This window comes from Panulirus ornatus, chromosome 17 (genome assembly GCF_036320965.1).
Source record: "Panulirus ornatus isolate Po-2019 chromosome 17, ASM3632096v1, whole genome shotgun sequence".
Lineage (NCBI taxonomy): Eukaryota > Metazoa > Arthropoda > Malacostraca > Decapoda > Palinuridae > Panulirus > Panulirus ornatus.
This window is the reverse complement of record NC_092240.1, coordinates 53496483-53516182: the sequence shown is the minus strand read 5'-3', so window position 1 is coordinate 53516182 and position 19700 is coordinate 53496483. Positions and strand designations below refer to the sequence as shown.

The 19700-nt window shown below is 46.7% G+C and overlaps 1 protein-coding gene across 1 annotated transcript in view; it reads right to left on the bottom strand.

Annotated features, from left to right (window-relative positions):
• Positions 1–19700, bottom strand: part of Eph (Eph receptor tyrosine kinase) — a 1175025-nt gene that overhangs the window by 1014706 nt on the left and 140619 nt on the right. The window contains exon 3 of the mRNA XM_071672575.1: positions 19145–19187. The gene's annotated coding sequence lies outside the window, so the exon portion shown is untranslated. The remainder of the gene's footprint in view (positions 1–19144; positions 19188–19700) is intronic.

The window sequence follows — 19700 nt, the reverse complement described above, 5'->3', positions numbered from 1 at the left end:
CACCACTACGTCAGTCAATACACATACACACCCACCTACAAGAGCATACTACACTTCACCTCCCACACCCCGGAATCCTTACACTACACGTACGCTGTAGCTACAATACGTGAGTCATTAGTCCGTCTACAATATCACACGGAGGCAACTCCGTGCATCGACCCCCCGACCACAGCACGCCCTACAGCGTTTAGCCAAAGCCCTCATAACACACAGTGAACCACGCAGACAGGAGACTGAGAAACGCCATGGCTTCTACCAGAAACCTATGTGCTGGCTATAGCCCCACAACCTCCTATATGGAGGCGCGTGGCTACAGCCTCACAACCTCCTATATGGAGGCGCGATGGCAGAAGGAAATGCACAACTCCCTCTTGTGTACTTCCCACTACCATGCTCACATCCGTATTGTATCTCATTCGTTGTCCATCTTCGTCACATAATCTACACCAACTACAACCCTCCTGCAGTCCAGCACTTCCCTACCCTCGTTCCGGTTCATTCGTACAACGACCAACTATGCATTTAACACAGACCACATGATGTCTTCCCTAGAGAGAGAGAGAGAGAGAGAGAGAGAGTAGAGAGAGAAGAGAGAGAGAGAGAGAGAGAGAGAGAAACTTAATGCCGTAATTCGATTCCATCTTTCGTGCTCGTAATTGTTCTCCTCTGCTCCCTGCAGTGACTCGTTAAGTAGATGGGCCGTGGCGTATTCACGAAGGGTCGTAGAACGGATATGGGGAGGATACGGTAGAGGTAGAAGTAGAAGGTCCAGAGGCTAGTCACGGTAATACGTAACTACCCGCTAACGGTAGTACATAACTACCCATTAACGGTAGTACACAACTAACTACTGAAGGTAGTACATAACGACCTATTATCGACAGGAAAACAGGCTGTTTTAAGTTTTACGATACCGGTTGGTGGGAGAAAGCAAAAACATTTCTCCTAGGTCAAAGATTAGGTCAATATACTCATAGGTCGTACCGTCGTGCTCAAGGATCGTACCGTCGTACTCAAGGGTCGTACCGTCGTGCTCAGGGGTCGTAACATGTGAACTCTACACATACCAGAGTCTTGACTTAAAGGCATCTTTTCTTACCGACATCATAACCACCTCTCTCTCTCCCTCCTCTCCCTCTACACAGAGAGAGAGAGAGAGTGAGAGAGAGAGAGAGAGAGAGAGAGAGAGGCACAGCCAGTGACTCTTAATGAAAGGGTGGTGGGTTCGAATCCCCAGTCGAACCCTCTCTTAATTCAGGAAATGTGGCCACACAAGTAGTGAATTCCCTCCACGAACTGTACAAATAGGCGATGACACACACACACACACACACACACACACACACACAACACACACACACACGCACACACACACACATTTGCTCATTGAATCTTTCCGAGTGTCCATTCTTCTCTTTCAACACCTCTCCCATTCACACTGTCTCTACAACCATTCTTTATTTCGTAACTCTCTCTCTCTCTCTCTCTCTCTCTCTCTCTCTCTCTCTCTCTCTCTCTCTCTCTCTCTCTCCTCCAACTGTGGAAAATGAACCGTCATTACCACCTACCGTCTTCCATTCATTCCAGACTTTATATATATATATGCCCCGTGTGTCACCATCGTGAATAACGTAAGATCGATGGACCAATATACACTTATACACCACAGTTATATACACTCGCATACACCTCTCCCGTCTGTGTACCAGCGACTCCCTACCACCCAGCCAACCCTCTCTGTCACTCCCAAATGTCCTCGATCTCCGCTAAATACGCTCATAGCCGAGAATTTTCCTCCTGGGCCCAACACATACAATCCAGGCCTATCCTGCCACCACTAAATCCTACTTACAGGGGGTGAGGGGGGGCCTCCCTCACCTCACGTGCCTCCACTAGATTCTACTTACAAAGAGTCCAGTAGGTCTACCGCGTCACTCTCTTCATCCATCAAGGCCTCTCTCTCGCGTCCAATCCTTTCAATCCTCTGGCTGTTCTGTTCCCCCAAACTTGCGCTCTACCCTCAGCCTCTACAAGGGTTTTCTGCACGACCCCTGTGCACGCGGGACGGCCTTGAACACGATGGTACGACCATCTGGCCCTTAAGATTCAGGTCAAAGATCAGGTTAACGTACCCAAGGATCGTACCATCGCGCTCAAGGGTCGTACCATCGTGTTTCAAGGTCGTTCCATCGTACCGTCGTGTTCAAGGGTCGTACCATCGTATTCAAGGATCGTACCGTCGTGTTCAAGGGTCGTACCGTCGTGCTCAAGATCACGTCGATCAGGTCGTACCGTCGTGTCAGGATCGACCATCGCGTCAAGGTCGTACATCGGTTCAGGTCGTCCATCGTGTTCAAGGATCGTACCATCGCGCTCAAGGGTCGTACCGTCGTGCTCAAGGATCGTACCGTCGTGTTCAAGGATCGTACCATCGCGCTCAAGGGTCGTACCGTCGCGCTCAAGGATTGTACCATGTTGCTCAAGGGTCGTACCATCGTGTTCCATGATGTCGTACCATCGTGTTCAAGGGGGTTCAACACCCCTGGGAACGCAACTCGTTCATTCATCCTCCCCTCCCTCCTCCCTTATTTCCACCCAAAGCATCCTTCACCCCTCATCAAACTGCGCAGACGCCTCCTACTCCATCAGAGCTGCGCACCAGTCATCACTCACATCCCTCCCCCCTTAATTCTTCTGTAATAAACCGGCTAGTTCGAGGTCAACTATCGGCTTCATTTTCTTTTGGAACGCAAAATACACGTGGTTGTATTTTTCTCCTGAACGCACCAGTTTCATGGTGTTTACGCAGTGCAATATCCCCCCCCCCCCCCAACAATTTCTGTCGTGGGGGTTCACACGCAAATCGTAAAGACTTCCACGAAAACGGAGGGTTCGAGGAAAAATTAAGAACGAAAACGTACGTCTCTCTCTCTCTCTCTTCTCTCCCCTCTCTCTCTCATCGTCTCTCCACATCATCCTCATCTCTTCTCTCTCTCATTCTCTCGTTAAACTCTGTCGATCACTATCCTCTCATCTCTTTCCAATCTCTTTCGATTTTCTACTCCCTTTCTCTTCCATCAAATCCTCCTCCCCTCTCAATTCTCTGTCCCGCTCTTCTTCCTCTTCTCTACTCTCTCTCTCTCTCTCTCTCTCTTCTCTCTCTCTCTCTCTCTCTCTCCTCTCTGCCTCCCACTGTTGACTGACTGGTTTATTTACAAGGCTTTTCGAGTGCCGGGGTCATTAAAAAGCCGTCGTCAGCGTCAAGCCGTAACTACCGGTTGTAGAAACTTTAAACAACTTGTTTATATGTTTAAGATAATCCTAGGACGTAAACAAGTTTTCTCGCTGCGCAAATAGCCGATGATGCCTTACCGAGAAACACGAATATAACAGACGTTCCACACATAAAGAATATTCCATTTTGCATCATGTATGCCAGAAATTTTGACAATAAAGACATCTTATCTCTTATTGCTGACTTGGATGAAACGGTAGGGAAAAAAACTAAAATAAAATCAACAACACATCCTGACATGGTCTACAATACCTCACACTATCATAGGATGAACAAAAAGGTAAAATTTAAGTCATAAATACGTGAAAGCAATGCAAAAAAGAACGACTTAATTATTAACAGCCATCCTACAACAGATAACCATTAACAAGAGCGTCATCTCTCCAGCGTGTCCAATCATATCTGCCGAAAGCAAAGCAAAGCCTAAGTAGAGGCCCCTCCCCCCATTACCACGACGCCCAAGATAATGGCACAGGACCCGGCAACACCTGTATCAAATTTTAGTGTACAAAATGACGAGTCTTAACTGCAGGAGGCGCAGCAGGTGGCCGGGATGGCTATCACCTGCAGCCTGGGCGGCCCTCCGGGACGAGGGGCTGGTATTGGCCCAGCTCCTCAGACAAGGGGGGGCCTTCCACGACGCCAGCCCCGAAGTACCAAACACGGACATTATTGGTGACTGGAGCGAGAGCGCTGCCGCTTATAACTCCTGGCGCATACAGCTCCTGGCGCATACAGCTCCTGGCGCACATAACTCCTGGCGCATACAGCTCCTGGCGCATACAGCTCCTGGCGCATATAACTCCTGGCGCATATATCTCCCGGCGTCCACTCAAGCAGGCGTGGGCCAGGCGGAAGGGAACATTATGGTGATCTTTCCATGTGCGTATTCCTCAGTCGTAATACAAGAGATAAAACTCATTAAAAGAAAAAGAAAATATGCATATGATATGAAGATGGGAGTCACTTCCAAAACCTCCCAGGCAAATTACAACTTCATAATCGTAATTCTTTCACAATGAAGGCAATTATCATTAAGTACTTGTGTCATACACTTAGCTCCAGCAAAAACCATTTATGATATTCAAGTTGCAATTAATATACACAGACAAAGTAAAATATCGAGACAATTTGTTTTCAAAAAGTTTTTAATCGTAAAACGAAGGACGTTATTGAGCATTCAAAGAATGAATGATAATGGGAACTCAGTGAAGCGACGATAGTACCCTGTGTGGTATCAAACTGCCTCACACTAAACTGTTAGAGCTAAGAGTGCGTGGTATCGTTAAACTGTGTGGTACTGGTAACCTGCAAGGCAGTTAAAAACAAAACAAAACTTCGAAACTGCGAGACCAAATTCCAAAGCTTCTAACACCACACCTCACACCATGGTTTACTCTGCCACTGGGTAATACGGTTCCAATCTTTTTTTGGCACCAAAATGAGGCACCACATGATGAGTGTCAAAGTATTTGGCAACAAAGTAACGCACCAAACTATAAGGTGCCAGTTTTTATCAATTCCATGGGATCAAATGGAAACCCCCCACACGTATTGGTACCAAAGTGTTTGGCACCACAAAAGGGCCACATACTATACATGCCAAACTATGCAGGACCAAAACAAAGCATAACTGATTTATGTGGTATTGAACTACATAGTGCCAAAGTATGTGGCACTATAGCAACACTGACAGCACCAAGGTTCCAGACACCATACTTAAGGGTCAATATACTATGTGGACCCCACAGGGCATACGGCACTAAATCACTCATTACCAAAACACACACACACAAGACACACATTCACTCGTTAGTCAACCACCTGTAGCATAGCAGCCGTGAACACGACGGTACGATCCTGAAGCACGATGGTACGGCCCTCGAGCGCAACGGTACGATCCATGGGCAGACGGTACGATCCTTGGGTGCGACGGTACGATCCTTAAGTTCGAGAGTACAATCCTCGAGCACGACCCTTGGGTAAGATGGCCTGACCTTTGACCTGATCATTAAAAGCGAGGTCAGAAGCCCAAGGGTCGTACCGTCGTGCTCAAGGCCAGTTTACCGTCGTGCTCAAGGTCGACCGTCGTGCTAAAGATCGTACGTCGTGCTCAAGGAGTATCGTACCGGGGGTACGCGTCAAGGGTCGTACCGTCGTTTCTCAAGGACGTACCGTCCGTGCTCAATGGTCGTACCGTCGTGCTCAAGGTCCGTACCGTCGTGCTCAAGGATGTACCGTCGTGCTCAAGGTCGTAACCGTCGTGCTCAAGGGCCGTACCGTCGTGCTCAAGGTTCGAACCGTCGTGCTCAAGGATCATACCGTCGTGCTCAAGGATCGCACCGTCGTGCTCAAGGATCGCACCGTCGTGCTCAAGGGTCGTACCGTCGTGCTCAAGGGTCGTACCGTCGTGCTCAAGGGTCGTACCGTTGAGATTTAAAGACCAGTCTACTTGAAGGTTTGTTTGAAGAGAACATATCGTAAAAGGGAATAAAAACTAATTAGTGAGTAATTAGACGAATATCTTCTCGAGTTACGCGTCTGAACGCTTCAGACAAGCGAACATGAAGGAATGTTAATTGTGAAATTAAAGTATTCTCCTCCAGTTTAAAGTATCCATCTTAGACGTCAATAACGTTTTATATTTTCTCTCTTTTTTTTTTTCATTACTACAAAGGACGAGACATCGCCGGCGTGCAGAAATACCTAACTCGGCAAAATAAAACTGAGGGGAATACATTTACGTCGGCAGCCGCGTAAAGTGGCAACTCTTTTTCCCGCCAAAATATCAGCTGATCCGCATTTCCCGGGCAAAGTACCAGCTGATCCTCCCTCCTCCCCGCCTGCATGTTTTAGGCGTTAAATTACCACACATTCCGACATCAGTGGAAAAGTATAATAAAGCAAAATTGGCCTGAGCCACGGAGAGAGGAGAGAGAGAGAGAGAGAGAGAGAGAGAGAGAGAGAGAGAGAGAGAGAGAGAGAGACAGAGAGAGAGAGTCTTCAAAATCTAATTTTCCCTTCAATTCTCCCTTCAAATTCATCTCTAAAGCACGGAGAATGACAAGAGCTGTGATAGGGAGTGGGAAGTACTGAATCACAGATGAGAGAGTGAGTTAGGGTTCCACTAAATTTTGGGATGAATTAGAAATATTGCTGAACAGCTGAACACACCCGGTATTTGAACAGCTGAACACACCCGGTATTTGAACAGCTGAACACACCCGGTATTTAAATAGCTTGAACACACACCCTGGTATTTAAACAGCTGAACACACCCGGTATTTGAACAGCTGAACACACCCGGTATTTGAACAGCTGAACACATCCGCCATTCAAACAGCTGAACACACCCGGTATTTGAACAGCTGTACACACCCATGAACGGCTGAACACATCCGCCACCTGAGCTGCTGATCACATCCAGACAACTATACAGCTGTTCAGGCTCGGATAACTGAATGACTGAACACATCCGGATAACTGAACGGTCTTACATACCTGGATCACTATACTGCTGAACACACCCGGAGAACCAAACGGTTGTGCATTCCCGGATAACTGAACGGTTGAACAACAGAGCCTGATAACACAACGGTTGAACAAACCCGGGTAACTGAAAGCCTGAACGGACCCGGACAACCGAACCTTTGTACACATCCGGATAACAACAGCTGAACACACCCGGATAAATGATGGGCTGACAAAAAACGACGACAAAAAACGGGTAAGCGGTCCACGCTGCTTCAATGAACATGGGAATGAGACGAGAATGTCTGGATTGCATTGAGATTATTTGCCCGAAAAAAAAAAAAAAAAAAATTCTCTGGTGTTAGAACACACACACACACACACACACACACACACACACACACACACGTACCGTTAACCATGCTTGACGCTCAGGCCTCTTGAAAAAAAAAGGGGGTGGAAAAAAACCACTTTATTCAGATCGCTAAACTAGGTAGTCCCGAACGCGCACTACGGATGAAAGGAGAGGCCGCCCCCCCCCCCCCCCCCGTCCACTCTTCGTTGCCGCAGTCTGAATCGTTCGCCTGCGGCGCAGGTCCGCAGGTTTGGGACTGTCGAGTGGAGGGGGGGGGGTGATTAGTGATGCGGTCGCCGCGGAGGAATGCAACTTGCGGTCGTGCAGAAATGACCCCCGCGCATCCGTACGGGCAAAAATCACACCGCGGGTTCCTCCCTTTGTTGACGTCCGTGGCCAGCCGGGGCTCACACGGCTGGCCACCCTGGGAACCGGGCCACGGGCCATCTGCTGTGTCCGCGACCCATTGCGGACGCTCGTTGGGTACTCAGGGGGCCATCCATGGCCACTCAGACCCACCTGTGGCGTCTCGGGTCCATTCCTGGCCCAGCGAGACCGACCTGTGGATTCTCGGGTCCATTCCTGGCCCAGCGAGACCGACCTGAGGATTCTTAGGGCCATCTTTGGATATCTGAAGCATTATATGAACAATTGAGAACCATCTGTGAATATTAGGGCCATCTGTGGCCACCTAGGACCCATCTGTGGATATAAAGGCCCATCTATGGCCATCTAAGATCCACCTGTGAACACGATCCTTGAACATGACGGTACGATCCTTGAGCACGACAGTACGACCCTTGAGCACGACGGTACGATCCTTGAGCACGACGGTACGATCCTTGAGCACGACGGTACGATCCTTGAGCACGACGGTGCGATCCTTGAGCATGACGGTGCGATTCTTGAACACGATGGTTCGATCCTTGAACACGACGGTACGACCCTTGAGCACGACGGTACGACCCTTGAGCACGACGGTGCGATCCTTGAGCACGACGGTGCGATCCTTGAGCACGACGGTACGACTCTTCAGCACGACGGTGCGATCCTTGAGCACGACGGTACGACCCTTGAACACGACGGTACGACCCTTCAGCACGACGGCACGACCACTGAACACGACGGAACGACCCTTCAGCAGATGAATTCGCCCACGAAGTTCAGAGGGAATTAGTCCACTGAGTGAGGTCATGTGACCTGACCCTGGACGAGGTAATACCTGACATAATCCCCCCCCCCTCCAAAATCTACCCTCCCCCCACTCCTCCCTAGCCTCACCCTCCTAAACACCTGACCTGCCTTATACGTCACAACCTCCAACCCGGTACAGCAGTTCAAGCACCACTTCCCCAACGATGGAGATTGTGAATATATTGTTATAACTTTATAACTGTGCAGGTTGTACCTAACCTTCCCCCAATAGGTGGCTACTGCATATACGAAGCGTAATATATAAAGTCAAGAGATTTCAGGAGGTGAGGATAACAATCCTTAGTAATGACAATGATACAAGTGATCATGGTGAATATGAGTATAAACTTTACGTGTATATTTTTGCTCTACGTTCAAGGCTCCAGTCACGGACCAAAGTCCACATCAAGGCCAGGCCTTAGTTGAAATACAGAGAGAATTATGAAAGGGAAAAAGAAGAGACAATGGAAAGTATTTACGAACTTTGAGTGAAGTGAAAAACCTGTCATTTAAAATGTACCAGATCATAGATACTGAGGAAGACACATGAGAAGATAGACATTCCAAAGCTTGGTGGTGTGGGGAAAGAAACAATTATCAAAACGGCCCACCCTTGAGTTGCCGATGGCCACACAATAATCATGTGACGCAGCAGCTTGCCGAATATTGCGTGCTTTAGCTAATGGTGGTGGGGGGCACACAAGCAAATGAGAAAAGAAAGATAACGAGAGAGAAGAGAGAGAGAGAAGAGAGAGAGAGAGAGAGAGAGAGAGAGAGAGAGAGGGGGGGGGGTTCCAGTCCCCCCCCCCCCCCCCCCCATCCACATCCAGCCAGCCGAGGCACATTATCAAGGTGTTAATAATCGTAACATTAGCCACCATCAGACGCCGGGCCAAAGACCTGGGACCGCTGGTTTGGTCGCAGGTGTTACGTGGGTCGTGTTAATGGTCGCAGGTGGTACTTGGGTCGTGTTAATGGTCGTAAGGTGGTAGGCGCGCGCGCGTGTGTGTGTGTGTGTGTGTGTGTGTGTGTGTGGTGTGTGTGTGTGGCGCTGATGGTTAACCGAAGTGGGATGAAGGGAAGCGGGTTACGACCACAACTGAAGCGGGGCGAGACACGAGGCTGTAAACAAAACCAGTTTACTTAAACCGAAGCGGAAACAACGACGACAACGTAGTGACGAACACACAGACAGACAGACAGACAGACGAAAGTCCACACAGAATGACAGACAAACAGACAGAATACACGAACGTCCAGAGACAGACAGAGACTAACGGACGTCCACAGAGTGACAGACAGAACAGACAGATCGATCAAAACGTAATATTCTTCCCTGGATATACAGTGATGCCTTTCGCCCCCCTCCCTACCAACTCTCTCTCTCTCTCTCTCTCTCTCTCTCTCTCTCTCTCTCTCTCTCTCTCTCTCTCCCCAACATCCATTAGGGTCATTTACAACTGTGTATAACGCAGGTGACAGCCAGAGAGGAAGAAGAAGGAGGAGGAGGAGAAACAGAAAACAACACTTGAAATCAGCAACATAATAATCCATAAAATCAATACGAATAAACTGATCACCCCCAAACATCTTTTATCAATTGTATAGAAAACGAGGAGAAGGAAGGATGCTACAATTGGGTATATCAATTAATCTTTAAGGCTGTCAGCCAAAGAACGGTGGTCGAATGAGCAGCTCTGATACGCTTCTACAACCACTACTACAACTAGTTGTAGTAACAGTAGTAGCACTACTACTACTACCAATACTACTACTACTACTACTACTAATAATAATAATAATAATAATAATGATAATAATAATAATAATTATAATAATAACAATACAACTGCATCACTTGACAACCTGCCTATCCGAGCACACTTTCCCGGTCATCGCCACACAGACAACGAGCGCCCAACATGGACTTCGTACCGCAGGCAGCTAACTACCTGACTACTGCAGGGGGGTAATTAGCCCCACACATCACTGGGGCGGCCATTTAGTGGGCCCCCAGACACGCCTTCTCCTGCTACTTCCCCACCCACTGCTGATGTCGCGGTCGGCTGCCATTACCCCTACCACTGTGGTTGTGGTTGGCCGCCATTACCCCTACCACTGGGGTCGTGGTTGGCCACCACTACCCCTACCACTGGGGTCGTGGTTGGCCGCCACTACACCTACCACTGTGGTTGTGGCTGGCCGCCATTACCTTACCACTGGGGTCGTGGTTGGTCGCCACTACCTTACCACTGGGGTCGTGGTTGGTCGCCACTACCTTACCACTGGGGTCGTGGTTGGTCGCCACTACCTTACCACTGGGGTCGTGGTTGGTCCGCCACTACCTTACCACTGGGGTCGTGGTTGGTCGCCACTACCTTACCACTGGGGTCGTGGTTGGTCGCCATTACCCCTACCACTGGGGTCGTGGTTGGCCGCCATTACCCCTACCACTGGGGTCGTGGTTGGCCGCCATTACCCCTACCACTGGGGTCGTGGTTGGCCGCCATTACCCCTACCACTGGGGTCGTGGTTGGCCGCCATTACCCCTACCACTGGGGTCGTGGTTGGCCGCCATTACCCCCACCACTGGAGCCGTGGTTGTCGTGTCTGACCCAACGCCCTTCGGCAGACGTGGTTTAGTAGCCACGTCTTCAGTATGTCTTTTTGCTACACGAGATCCCACTAGATTCTAAGTTCAAAGTACATCAGCTCACACTAGAATCTAAGTTCAAAGTACATCGGCTCACACTAGAATCTAAGTTCAAAGTACATCAGCTCACACTAGAATCTAAGTTCAAAGTACATCAGCTCACACTAGATTCTAAGTTCAAAGTACATCAGCTCACACTAGAATCAAAGTTCAAAGTACATCGGCTCACACTAGAATCTAAGTTCAAAGTACATCAGCTCACACTAGAATCTAAGTTCAAAGTACATCGGCTCACACTAGAATCAAAGTTCAAAGTACATCGGCTCACACTAGAATCAAAGTTCAAAGTCACCATTAAGTACGTCGAATCATCCTCACCGGTTTAATGCACGTCTTGGGATCTGGAAACTACGTCAAACTTCACATCTGGTCTTGTAATCTATTATCATAATTATAATAATAATCATGACTGATATCATCATCGTTCTTCTTCTTAAAATTATTATCATTATTATTATCATCATCATTACTGTTATCATTATTATTTTTATCATCATTATCATTATTATCATCTATTTTCATTAATTACTATCTATATATTATATATTATTATATATTACTACAATTACATTTATCAATTATCTATTCATTATTATTCATATATTATTATATATTATTAATTACTATTACTATTATCATTATTATTACTATCATTATTACTATTACTATTATCATTATTATTACTATCATTATCATTATTATCATTATTATATGCTACACCATTTTGACGTTCCAATATAACTCAAATCTTAACATAAAATTCTGCCGGTTTTTGGGAATGGTTTGGGACGGACCAAAAGCGATTCGCGATCAACCAAGCTGTTATGTGCGTCTGATGTAAAGCTTAACAGATTGAGAGCCAGCTTATCTTTATTCTGTCACGACGGTATTTTTGGCACGACAGTACGACCTTCGTGCACGACGGAACGGGCCCTATGGATAACGGTTGAGCCGTTCTTTATCCTGACTATACGATCGTTGTCAGAGGTACGTTACCGATCGTGCTTCACGGGGTTTGACTGAAATACTTAGTATCTATTGTTCATTAAAATTTTATTATAAAAATATATATATATATATATATATATATATATATATATATATATATATATATATATATATATATATATATTATTATTTTTTTTTTTTATACATTTCGTCCATTTCCCGCGTTTGCGAGGTAGCGTAAGAAAAGACGGCCTTAGACGAAAAATCCTCACCTGGCCCCCTTCTCTGTTCCCATCTTTTGGAAAAAAAGTAAAACAAAAAAAAAAAAAAACGAGAGGAGATTTCCAGCCACCCCTCCATTCCCATTAGTCCTTTACACACGCAGGGAATCGTGGGAATATCTTCTCTCCCTATCCCAGATAATATATATATTATATACATATATATATAATATATATATATATATATATATATATATATATATATCCCAAGGCAGCTTTAAAGTGTTCAGCGATAACCTCAGGTATAAACACAGAGAATCTGGGTATTACTTGGAGTCCAACACGATCAAATCGAATCCATTTTGGACCTGATCCTGTACAATCGACTCACACACAGATGGACGAGGATCAAATGTACTTACGGATGGGCACAAAACACGACGTAAAAAAAAAAAGGCCATAGACGCGTCAGCCTGCCTTCCATGCAGATTGCACGAATGCATTTCATTTTACGATTCGGATCATAAGCGCTGTTCGTGCCTGCAGGGAGCACTGTGATTTAAAAGTCTGGGAGGTGGCGGGGAGGGGGAGGGAAAAGGGGGGAGGGAGGAAAATGAGGGGGAGGGGTGGAACTCAGGCTGTCTGGTGGGCCATCAACAGTCGAGAGGAGCACCAGATCAACAATGCTGTTCGTAACTGCTGAATTAATGCAGCTTCGGGGGATGGAGCGGGGGGGGGGGGGGTAATCGGGGCAATGCAGCATGAGATGTGTTTCGCAATGTAATTAAGTCCAGCCTCATCAATTTGGGGAATTACTTTTTTTTTTGTATCACATTCACATGTTATCTGTCTATCTATCTGCCTATTCATATCTCTTTCTGTAGTCTTTATCTCTATCGATATATATATATATATATATATATATATATATATATATATATATATATATATATATATATATATATATATATATACTCAAAGGTCGTACCTTCGTGCTCAACGGTCGCACCGTAGTGTTATTAATGACCCCTCCCCCCAAAAATTCACTCATCTTCCTAACCAGTCAAAAATTTGATACATACGATATATAACGAAAAAAAAAGAAGAGGATTCTCGGGGAGAGAAACAGACATGCGCGCTACAGAATCCCCCAAAAAAATCAACAATTAAAAACATTTAATGAGACAAAAAATTAAGTTTAACCCCCATATCAAGCGAAGCACACCAGAACAACCATACCAGTGTAAATTACCACCATTACACACGGCGTGACAACCAACAATACAGCTGAGACTTATAAAGTCAATACATAATTGGGATTGTATTTCCTCGGTAATAATCATCACTAGTTGCCCCGGTGGGGAAGTTCGCGCGCTCGCTAATTTCCTGTGTTGGCTGGTGTATCCTCCCAAACATACCGAATACTGTAATTGCTTTTTTAATCTAAACAGATTTATCCAATGTTGATACAAAGGTATACAATAGATGTATATATTGTGTGAGAAACATAATATATACGGGGAAAATGAACCACGATAAGTTCCCAAGTGCACTTTCGTGTCATAATCACATCATCAGGGGAGACACAAGAGAGAAATATAACAGTCAGCTGATATACAACGAAGAGACGTAGCTAGGACGCAATTTGGTAAACATGTTACTGTCTAAGACAGACAACGAGCGTATCATAAATTATTATGTGGACAAGAAGGTGAATTGTTTGCAAATTTTATTAAGAACTACAATGTCCTGGGTAAGTAAAAGTGAATGATTAGTAAAGTGTGTGTGTGTGTGTGGTGTGTGTGTGTGTGTGTGTGTGTGTGTGTGCGTGCGTGTGTGTGTGTGTGTGTGTGTGTGTGTGTGTGGAACAGATCAGAGTGGCAGCAGCCAGCGTCAGCAACACTTAGCCTTGTCAGAACAGCAGACAGGTTATGAGTGAGTGGATCAGCTAAGATGAGTGTGAACAAAGGTTTTAAGTCAGAACAGTTTAGTGAGGCTTAACTTGAAGTTAGAAGAGTTTAGTGAGGAAAGTTAGAAGAGTTTAGTGAGGCTTAACTTGAAGTTAGAAGAGTTTTGGGAGACTTAACTTGAAGTTAGAGTTTTATGAGGCTAAACCTGAAGTTACAAGAGTTTAACTGGCAGTTACAAGAGTTTAGTGAAACTTAACATGAAGTTAGAGGAGTTTAGTGATGCTTAACTTAAAGTTGGAGCTTAACTTATCGTCAGACGAATCATTTGAGTCCGATGACTCGTATGGGTAGCTTAACTTGGCCGACCCTCCCCCTTCCTTCCTGTCCCACTTGTTCCATTCCCCTTCCCAAATTGCCCTAACTATCCCATTCCCCCTCCCAAAGAACTTGTACATTTGCTCATTACAAAACTAAGTTTTCCTATCAGACTGCGGCTCAAGTTACCCCACGAGTGCTGGACGTCGCACCGTTACTCATGACCTATACCCAGGACGGTGGCTGGTGGCGTGACGCAGCCAGCATGAGGAGGAGGAGAAGGAGGAGGAAGAGGAAGAGGAAGGAGGAGGAGGAGGAGGAGGAGGAAGAGGAAGAGGAAGAGGAGGAGGAGGAGGAAATGTACAGTGATCGGAGATATAGCAGTCTGGAAGGGGGTGTCTAGCCTTACGTCTGAGGAGGGAAGGGGAAGGGGGTAGCAGCGTCGTGTCTGGGGAGGAGGAGAAAGGGGGTAGCGGCTACGTGTCTGGGAAGGGGGAAACGGGGGTGGGGAACGTTGTTCTGGAGAACATGGAACAGAGAGTGTGTGTGGGGATGGAGGCCGGGGTTTGACAGGAGGGGAAGGAGGTCGTATTCTTGGGGAGAGTCGTGTTTGAGAGGGGAACAGTGTCGTGTTATCAGTCACTGTTAACACGACAGTACGACCTTCGAACACGACGGTAACAAGGTAAAGGAAGTCGTACTCTGGACACAGAGAGCCAATATAGAGGTTACTGTAACCACCCCCAGAAATATCATCTTTTTCATCATTCAACTTCCCTACACTGAGGCTGGAGGCGGGCTCAGCGGTGACCATCTAACGCATCTCCTCAAAGGAAGGACTGAATTCACATTTTCCACAAGTCTATTCACAGAAGACGGAGGGATTCAAATGATGGCCAACACGGACTCCTCAAGTCCACGGGAATAGTGAACCAATTTCCACATCGTGGCTGGGCCTTAGATTAGTCAATTCCCACTATTCAACTAGAATGACAAATCAACTCAACGAAGCTAACTGGAATGACAACTCTACAAAGCTAACTGGAATGACAACTCTACAAAGCTAACTGGAATGACAACTCTACGAAGCTAACTGGATTGACAACTCAATTCTATGATGCTAACTGCAAAGATAATCTAAATCTAAGCCACGTGTCTTCCCCCCCCAAGCCAGGGAACTGTTTAAGGCAGGGGATTCTCCTATCTTTCCAAAACCGTGCGATTATCACTCTCTGGATATTGCTCATCCATTATGTCTACTCCAAGCCAGACGAGTGTCTAGTCTAAGCCACACTACCGTCTCTCCGTAGCCACCTCATTGTCTTCCCACAGCCAAAAGGCTATACCCACATCATGGCCTCATACATGTCAGACGAACGGCTTCCAAAAGCATTATGTTGTCTTCTGTAACCCACCTGATGACCCCCATCCATGCCAACAAGTTCCCTCAGCCACCTCCCTTGCCCTTTACCCAAGCCACGCAGGCGTCTCACCCAGAGCCAAATGCTTCCCTTAATGAACAAACACTGTCATACCTTAACTGCCCCTTTCCCTTAAAGCCAGTCAAGACTTCTCCCTCCCTCCCAGAAAGCCATCTGTGGGCGCCCGGACAACACTGGCTTGGAGTCATTATTGGAGTATAATATATCGTCAAAATACATCTTATTTAAGAGGCAGGAAATATGAGATTCCGATGGGCGGATATAAGGAAATATTAAGTGGGACATTAATGGGGAGAAATAGAATCAATTATAACACTTTTATCCCCATTTATAAAGGTTCAGATACTATGACTAAACGTCCAAATACAGTCCTTATAAATGATTAATTCTCATAAAAATGAAATTTATTCATTCAAATACGGGAATATATTGTGAATCATATCTGGCCGTTTCACTGATATTTCGGATAAATGAACATGTGATGGTATATGTTCGGTTAGCGAAAGTTGAGAAAAACATTAAGTAGTTTGGATCCTGAAGGTGAGATAGTTCGAATACTTGGATATTTGAAGCAATAAGTTCAAGCACAAGGACATCTCCGGTAGCAAGTTCGAAATCATGAACATGAAATGCTCTTTTAAGTTCGACTATATGAGACCATCAAGCAGTAAGTTCGACTGCACAATGATGTAAAGGTGTATACTCGACTTTATGACGGTGTCCAGCTGTAAGTTCGACAGTATGATAAGGTCAAGCTCTACGTTCGACTGCAAAACAATATCGAGCTGTAAGTTCGACTGTATGGCTATTTCAAACTGCAAGTTCGACTATGGGCATAAACACCTTACATACAAAAAGAGTAGTTCGCGCCAAATCGACACTAAAAGTTAAATACAACCAACACACGATGAACTAAGTTCAACCACTGCTACAATGCAGTTGTCACAATCCTAAGACTCTATGGATATCAGAAAGTTCCAATTGAAGTGCTAAGTTCTAAACTGGGTCACCTGGTAATCACGGAGTACACAATGTAAACACAGGGAACCCATTTTCCTTGTGGGGTATATAGAAAACGGCGACCGTGCAATTTGCTCAGTCCCAGCTCCTTGAAGTCAAAAAAAAAAAAAAAATATTTTGATTGAGAAGGAAAGCTCATTTATTTCCCTTCAAGGAACACAAATGTAAGCAAGGAACTAGTTCTGCTTGGCTGGTTGTTTGGGCTACGGGCCTTATCGACCGCCGGGGTCATTAAGGCCTTAATTAAAACGTTAAGGCAATTAACCTATCCGTAGATAACGACAGAATGACAAAAGGAAATGCAATACTTTTCATTTTCCTTTGCTGAAAACCTCAGAAATCGTTCTCCTGTTCCCCAGTACACCCAAGGCTGGCTGGCTAAAGGGTAAATATAAGACCTTCACAAGGACTAGCTCCCCAGTACAGCCTCCATCCCCGGCAGGAAGGCTCCCCAGCAAGGCTCAGAGCCAAGGCGCATGGCTCCTGGTGGGGGGGAACCCATCTCATCTCCCTCCTGCAGAAGGGTAACCCTTGGACGAACAGCGTCTCTCCTCCAAAGGTGCTTTCCCCATACGACAGCCTGATCTCCCCCAAAAGAGACCCTTCTACAAGAATAGATCCCCTCCCCCATATAACCGATCCCCCCCCCCGAGAGACAGGTTCGTTTACGAGAGGAGCTCTCTCCATACAACTGATCTCCCCAGAGAGAGAGAGAGAGAGAGAGAGAGAGAGAGAGAGAGAGAGAGGAGAGAGAGAGAGAGAGAGAGATACAGAGATCTACAAGAAAGTCTCTTCCCATGCAGATGATCTCCCTAGAAAGACGACCTTCTATAGGAGATAATCTCTTCCCCTCAAATGGAAGCCGACATATACACGCCATTCTGATCTCTCTCTCTCTCTCTCTCTCTCTCTCTCTCTCTCTCTCTCTCTCTCTCTCTCTATCTATCTATCTATCTCTCTCTCTCTCTCTCACAACTTTCCCCACTTGCCCCTAACCGTCTAGGTGGGTTGAGCGACTGGCCACACCTCTCCCCCGTCACCCAGGGTGGGAAAGCCAATATCTAATCAGCTAATTAGCTAATTAATCACCGAACTCTACTCCCATCCCCCTTCTCCCCCCCCCCTCCCCCATTCCCGCACGTCCAAACACCACCACCATCTCTCCAATACACCTCTCTTGTTTCTCCTCTTTCTCGTCCCTCAATCACCACCACCACCACCACATGGACCAACTCTCTCTCTCTCTCTCTCTCTCTCTCTCTCTCTCTCTCTCTCTCTCTCTCCCACGCCCCCTTGGATCCTGCAAGGGCAAACATGAGGAGCGAACGAAGCCAGTGTCAATTCTGCAGCGGAGGACAAATATGAGTGAGATCTTAACGAGTCCAGGTCTTCTGCAAGGAACACCTCCTGGTCTTTGCTTCGAGAATGACGGGTCGTTCTCGAGCAAGGGACGGGTCCCCGACTCCTCGTCAGGTCGTTCTCGAGCAAGGGTAGGGCCCTGAACACCTCCGACCCTTCGTCAGGTCGCTCTCGAGCAAGGGCAGAGCCCTGAACACCTCCGACCCTTCGTCAGGTCGCTCTCGAGCAAGGGCAGAGCCCTGAACACCTCCGACCCTTCGTCAGGTCGTTCTCGAGCAAGGGCAGGGCCCTGAACACCTCCGACCCTTCGTCAGGTCGTTCTCGAGAAATGGACGGGTCCTCTGAAGACCTCTGACCCTCTCGTCAGGTCGTTCTCGAGCAAGGGACGGGTCCCTGAGCATCTCCTGAGTGACTCGCCCTCATTATTCAACACAAGGATATCCCGACCCAGATCGTTCGAAATAAAAGAAAAGATCTTTTCTCTCTCATTACGACTTTAAACTTCCCCTCCCTCCCTTGCACCCCCACTGTACTTCGTGAGAGATTAATAAACGTGATTTTAATCTTTTTTTTCCCCCTTTTTTTCCCTCCCGTCTCAGAGAGGAGTCACATTATCCGCATTATGTCGAACCTTCTCTTCGACGAGGAGGAGGGTTTCAGAAAATCTTGAAGCTCAGAAATTTAACAATATAATTTCCTGCCTGTCATTAGATAGATATATCGGTGGGGCGCGGAGCATGCACGGGGTCGCGCTACGAGTTTTCTCCTCTGGAGAGAGAGAGAGAGAGAGAGAGAGAGAGAGAGAGAGAGAGAGAGGAGAGAGAGAGAGAGAGTCAATTCGGACTTAAATCAGAGTGTTGAACCAGTTTAAGGAGAAGTGATTTCAAAAGGGACTTGCCTTGAGTCTGGCTGGTGACTGGGGGAGAGGCGTCCACAGCGACCTGTGAAGGAAGACAAGAGAAAAAGAAAAAATAATTAAGGACTTGATTAATCAAGACACTTACGTTAATCATCGCCAGGTCAACCCCTTGAGCACGACGGTACGAACGTTGGCCACGACGGTACGACAGCTTGAGCACGATAGTATACGACCCTTGGGTACGAAGGTACGTCCCTTGGGTACGACTTTACGATCCTTAAGCATGACGGTACGACGGCTTGAGCACGACAGTGCGACCCTTGGGTACGACGGTACGATGGTTGAGCACGACGGTTCGACCCTTGAGCACGACGGTACGACCCTTGAGCACGACGGTACGAACAATGGGTATAATGGCCTAACCTCTGACCTAACTACTAAAGGGTCAGGATCATAGGTCAGGACATCATACCCAAAGGATCGTACTATTGTGCTCAAGGATCGCACCGTCGTGCTCAAGGGTCGTACCATCGTGCTCAAGGGTCGTACCGTCGTGCTCAAGGATAGTACTATCGTGCTCGAGGGTCGTACCGTC